The sequence below is a fragment of the Fundulus heteroclitus genome, chromosome 1 (genome assembly GCF_011125445.2).
Source record: "Fundulus heteroclitus isolate FHET01 chromosome 1, MU-UCD_Fhet_4.1, whole genome shotgun sequence".
Lineage (NCBI taxonomy): Eukaryota > Metazoa > Chordata > Actinopteri > Cyprinodontiformes > Fundulidae > Fundulus > Fundulus heteroclitus.
The window spans coordinates 33,840,807-33,847,523 of record NC_046361.1 but is presented as its reverse complement, the minus strand read 5'-3'; positions in this window follow the sequence as shown (position 1 = coordinate 33,847,523).

Below are 6,717 nucleotides of genomic sequence, written 5' to 3'. Positions count from 1 at the left end.
AGAGGTTTTTGTGGTCAGTCCATACAATGACTGATTGTCTTTGAGCCAATGTCTCCACTCCTTAAGGGGTGACTTGATGAGTTTATGGGCTCCTGGTTTTCTATGTCAGAATTTCTTTCCTCTGGAAAAAGTGTTTAGTAAAAAATCACATGGGTGAAGCTTGCCATCTGAAGAAGACCTTAAGGATAGGAAGATACCAACACCACTATTGGATGCATCCACTTTGAGGATGAACTGGGAAGCAGCTTCAGGAGACCATGAAAATGACTTAATGGAGGTTAGAGAGCTGAGAGGGGCAGCCACCAGACGGAAATCCCTGATGAAATTTCCTGGCGAATCCAGAAAAATACCGGAGCTGTTTTTTATTCTTTTTCAGGGGAGGGTTTGCCTTTCCTGGACTTCTCTTCACTTGTTCACCCTCAAAATCGTAGCCCAGAAAGGCTGTTGATTTTTTCTGCCTTAACGAAAAGGGGAAAGTCACTGAAGGACCCGGCATGGAGTTTATGTCCCTCAGAGCTCTTGGAAAAGATGATGTTGTTGCAATAGACACAGATGAAGACATTTAGAAACATCCACAGTTCGTTTTCGAACAGAGCATGGAAAGCTCTGCTGCCTTGGTGGGACTGAAGGACATCACTGCGTATTTGAAGTGGCCTGTGTGCGTTTTAAATGTGGTTTTCCATTCATCACTTATTCGGATACAGACATGGTGATGAGCAATATGAAACTCCAGTTTAGTGAAAATGGTGTGGTTCCCTGAACAGGTTCTATTTATCTTCTATAGAAGATTATAGGAAGGCAGTGATTGTTTTTGATAGTTATTTGATCAAGAGCTCTATAATCAATGTAGGTATACTGGTGAAGATTCTCAGTCATCCAGGTCATGGTAAATCCAAAAAGTAAAAAACAAAGCAACTGGACTTATTCCCGTAGTTGAAAAAGTTGAATAAGAAAACAGATGGTTTGAGAGGGTGTGAAGGAAGCCATCTATATTAAGAGAGAAAAAACAACCTTAAACAGAGGAGGAGGCCTTAGGTTCCAACTCTCAAAAATTTACAATCCAGCTATAGGATTAATTCCGGCCAATCATCACCTCAATTCTCACCCTCATATGGGTGATCAAAACATCGTTCCTTTAAACCAGGCCAATAACAACCCTAACGACTCCTCGTTACAGAGGAGTGGACCAATTTCGGTTCAATCTGCTGGCTTAATGACTTTAACGACCGCCCATTACTAGGGGGTGGTCCTGTTTCTGTTGAATTTGCATGTTATCTAAATCATAACAAGGCCTTTGTTTGGTAGGAGTATAAAGCTTGGCACTCCACATTACTCCAGACTTTTTGAATTGAGAAAGCTTCCTGGAGAGGAAGCGAAACGTCTTCAACTACGGGAATAAGTCCAGTTGAATCAATGTAGGGTCCGGGTGTTATGTCTTTTTTTTTTTTTTCTTTTTACATTCTGAGGATTTTCAAAATGGATACAGAGATTATAAGGTCCTCCTCGGTTGGTCTCTGCAGACTAGCTTGCATTTAAGTTTATCAATGAGTTCATTTAGTAAGTCTACTTCAAGAGCAGAATACGTTCCACCCCGCCTCAGGAGATTGACAATCTCTGTGCAGCAGTCTACAATGGATACCCCCCCCCCCAAAAAAACAAAAAAAAAACAAGTGAAGAGAGTTCATGAGTTGGTGAGACTGCATATCAGAAAACTAGAACCGTGGCCAAACCTGGTTCCAGTCTGATTGCAAAAGCTATATGTTTTGTAATAATCACAAACGTCACTGGACTTAGTTTAAAAGTGTTTGCAGTAGACCTAAAAAGGTATGTATTGGGAAGATGAAGGTAAGGGGCACATTCTTTTCCAAAAATGTTCTATTCAAATTTAAACACTACATGAATGTGTATTAAGCCCCCTTTTTTCTGATACCCATATAATCTACTTCAACAGATTTCCAGGCCAGAATCAAAATACTACGACACAACTTCAAAACTAACAAGTCTGTCAAGAACCGAGACTGGACACGGTCAGTGACGTTTAAGTATCATTTATTTAATGGCGGTAGCACGGCAACCCAAGCGGCTCGCGTCTGCAGGAACCCTGGAGGCAAAGACAGCAGGTTAATGACCAGGGAATGCTGGCGTGTTGATGGATTGAGGAGTTGGGTCACTAACCTGGAGAGTCGGGAGCGGGGTGCTCCGAGCGCCAGTTAGTAATCAGAAAGTGGGGCTGAGAAAACGGAGGTCCGAGGACCGGCTTAAGGCTCAGAGAGGGCTCGGCAGGCAGGCAGATGCGCAGGTCATGTGGGGCTTTCCGTATCCGTGATCCAAAGGGAGGTCCGAGGTAGGAGCCGAGGGGTCAGCGGTCCAGAGAGGGTCCAAAAGGGGAATCCAGAGCGGGTCAGGGTCCAATCCAGAATCCGTCTGAATTCAGAGGCACACAGGGGTTAGTCGGATACGATTACTCACAACCAGATCGGGGTCGGACAACAGACAGGCAGTCCAGATTCACAGGTCCAGGTGCAGGATGGGCTCAGGTGAATTCAGAAGTCCATAGGAGGATCAGTTCGGTTTCCAGACTGGCAACAGAGCTTGGAAGAGGTTAGGCAGACTCAGAGACAGAAAGCAGGTCGGGCAACAAACATGCAGGCAGGTAAATAATTGAGAAATGCTGGATGGTCTCACCGAGGTGGCACAAGACGATCTGGCACTGATGCTTGAACAGAGGGCTGGTTATATAGTGCTGGAGACAGGTGGATCTGATGAAGGCTGATTGAAGATGGGGCAGCACTGGGCAGGTGTGTGAAGTGGATGATCAGACCAGCAAAACTAATGCGTTAGATTACTCGTTACTGAAAAAAAACTAATAAGAGGATTCTAACGCGTTTCTTATAACGCGTTACCCCCAACACTGTTTAGGTATCTAGTTAGCTTAGCGATTAGCTTAGGGGTTAGCTCGGTGTTAGCTGGTTAGTGTAGCTCTGCGGCTCACATTGTACATTTTGAACATGACTGAGAGTCGCAAGAAACAAACCACGCTTATGTTTATGATAAAACGAGGAAGGCCTCAGTAGAAAGAAATAAGACCAGAGTGGATTTGGGAGATTTTTTTTTTTATCATGCGATCCCCGTGAGGAGCAGAAAAACTGGTAAAACAATCTTGCGCATGCGTAGGTATTCAAAAAGGGGCTAGGGGAAACTTCCGGAAAAATCGCACACTCTATGTTTAAGGGACAGGGTTTTTTGCTGCACGTCTAAATAGTCCACCACAAAAGAGATGATGAGTTTTGGCTTTCTAACAGTTGTTCTATTGAAAATAACACTAAATGACTGCCTCACAAAACAAACACAATTTTATTCCTGCAAAAGAAAGAAACAATTTCCAAAAGGTTTTAAGTAGACTGAAATTAAAAAAACATAGCCTTCTGATAATCACTGAGATTAAACAAAGTTTTATCCTGTTAATGTGATACAATTTATATGAAATGAGATTTAACAAATTTTTATCCTGTTAGAGTGATACATTACTACTTGCGCAGAAAAGATTATATTTAAATATTTTTATTCTTATTTATTAGGGCAGCCTGTCTATGACTGTGCAGGCAGACTGAGCACCACCATGGCTGAACCTTCACCAACAACAACCTGCATTGAGACCACAAAAATCCCCTCTGGCATTTAATGACTATTTAGGTTAAGGGGTATATTTGTAGGTATGTTTACCACATTGTATACGCAGGAAGCCAAAGAATAAGCACAATCCACTCTTAAAGGTTTCAGAGGCGTCAACTCTCACGCAACTTCGTAAGATCAAAACCAGGACACTTGTGTGCTTTTGCTTTTTAATGGTAAGCAGCCAATACATTTTTATTTTAATATTTTGTCTTAATTATATGTTTCTCACTGATTGTATTGGAAAAGAGAGATAAAAAACATGGAAAAATGTGTACCCTGTTTTGCACTGATTCACTGACAGAAACTTAAAATCTTCAATTTTACGTACACCCATTCTGAGACTAATTTACCAAAGCAGTTATAAAATATTAGCAAGCAGTGATATAAGTCATTGCTACCCTTTCTATGCTCAAAATATTTTAATATAAAAAATAATTGCCCCAAATAAACTCTCAATGTTTCTTACTTAATTTTCAGTACTAAAAAATTACAACTTTTACTATGAACAGTGCCAAAATTAAGTCTTATTTTGAAGTATTTGGAGTTTGAACACCTTAAATACAACCAGTTTTTTTTTTTATAAATTTCAGCATGATTTAATCTCATTTGTGTTACAGTGAGCCTTCAGCCCCGGTGCGATAAAAGAGAGATCAGAGCACATTTTGGAGGCGAGTTTATTATTGTCTGCAAGTTTGACCACAACAGGTTCCTGTTCAGCCAGAAGCACTGGTGCAGAGGAGCCTCCGGAAATAACTGTGAGATTTTGTGACACACAGATGGTGTTGTAAGAACCAAATGCAGAAACAGGTTCAGCATAGCTGACACAAACAGAGGTGGGCTCATTGTGAAGGTAACAAATCTCCAAATAGAGGACACTAATCTTTTTAGGATGGGGAGTGGCTGTTACTCAAGGTAAAAAAAAAAAAAAAAAAAACATTTCGTGGAAAACTGTCTGTGGTGCATTTGTACATCTAACTGAACTGATTCAGAAAAACAACTCTGTTCTTTGTGCCAGTCCCAGTGTCTAAACCCAAACTCTGCCACGCCCCTCCCTAACTGTATAAAACATGTTTTGAGTGGGCCAAAGTTCCTCTAGAAATACTATATGTGATCATTCATACGGAAGAGGATTAGTTCAAGCAGCAAAAGCAAGTTATCAAATGATGAGGAGCATTTACTGTTTTTAGATGCAAGTTCAGCATTTTGTGTTAATGTCAAATGAGAAAAAGATTCTTATTTTTCAAGTATTTATTAAAAGAAATACCCAATACATCATTGTAATTTTGAGAGATGCATTTCAACTAATCTATTCCCATGTAAAACCACCACTGGACACGTCGCTGATAACATTTTATATTTAAGGTCATTTGAAGAAGAAATCTGAAAAACATCCCAAACTGAGCAGCACTTGTGATGAATTTCTGTTTTTCTTTAAATTGATAAAACTTTAGAACAGAATACATGTTGCTTTACTTAATAGATAAAAAAGAAAATTAATTTTACATATGGCAGAATCATGTTTCATTCATTGATAAATATACTTGCTCATACTGATCCGGCCACAGTTTTGGAAATATTTGCTTGGCTTCATTGCTAGGCTCAGATATTAGATGTTTGATATGTAGGTATAGTGTACAAGTTTTAGTATAAAGATGTGATCTTTACAGTTTTGAAGAAAACATTTTCTCCCCTTAAAGTGTCTAAATATCCTCTCCTACAACTTAAGGGTAACACAATTATTGAATTAAGAGTTTATAAGAATTTTTTTTAAATAACAATGTAATAAAACACCCTGTATACCTGTATTCCCTCAGATCTAATGCTCATCTGTGTTTAGTTGTCCCAAGGTCCAGACTGGTTCACAGAGGTAATCGGACCTTTTCAGTTGTAGCTCCTAAACTGTAGAGAACCAGCGGCCCCTTCATTTTAGACATGCATCAACTTTTGGTGTTTTTAAGTCTCTTCTAAAAACACATTTTTGTACTTACTGGCTTTAACAAACCATGACTATATATTTTTAGCTCCATTTTTTTATTCTATTTTGTCATATTTTTGTTAATGGTAATTACATTTGAATTAATGTTGTAATTTGCTGCTTTTATGTGCAGCACTTTGGCTAATGGCAGTTATTCTTAAATGTGCTATATAAATACGTTGTAAGAAGTTCTGTCATTTTCTTCCCTTTTTCTGGTTCTGGTTGGATCCAAGTAAACCAGAAGCAGCAACTGAAAGAAAATGTTTACCAATGAACACAGACGTACAGAAAATATTGGTACATTAAACCGGGGACAGCGTAACGGGAGAATCCAGTACTGAACAAGTACTCAGCAAGGATGCTGAGGGAAGGAGACTAATTAACACATTTATCATTCAGCGAGTTGTACTTAGATACAAAGGGATCTACAAACCAGAAAGGTAAAAGGCCCGACTACCATAAGCAATGTTTTAAAATGCACAGATTAAGTGTATATAAAAAGACACTGAACACAGAAATAATCTAAATATGTCAAGACCTTAATAGTAATAAAATCAGAAATATCAGGAAACAAACACAAACAGTAGTAGATCACTAGAGTAGTCATTCAATAGTGATTGAAGGCCCAATAACCACAACTAGGTAAATGTTAATTTGCCCTGATGACCTCCTCAGTAAACAGTGCTTTGAGATGATAGAACGGCAACAGAGCTATAAAAAAAAACCCACACCTGTCACACTTTTGACTCCTCGTAACAGCTGATCAATCATTAAACACAGCTTGCAAAGTTATGATTTTCTAAATAAATAACTTGTCGTTTTTGCATTCTTACTATTCTGTTTACATCATGTTCGAGTGACATTTGCACTTTTAATCTGCCAGGGATCTGACTTTGACTTACAAAAAAACCTCAATTAATCTGATTGGCTTCTTTAAAAAAACAGGAAGTTTTAAGAAAATCTTTAAGTAGCCAATATGATAAGGAAGCCAAAAGGGAAAATGTTACAGACACATACACACTCATTTGTCCCGCATCCCTGATGTTGAAACATTAAAATTAGGGGAC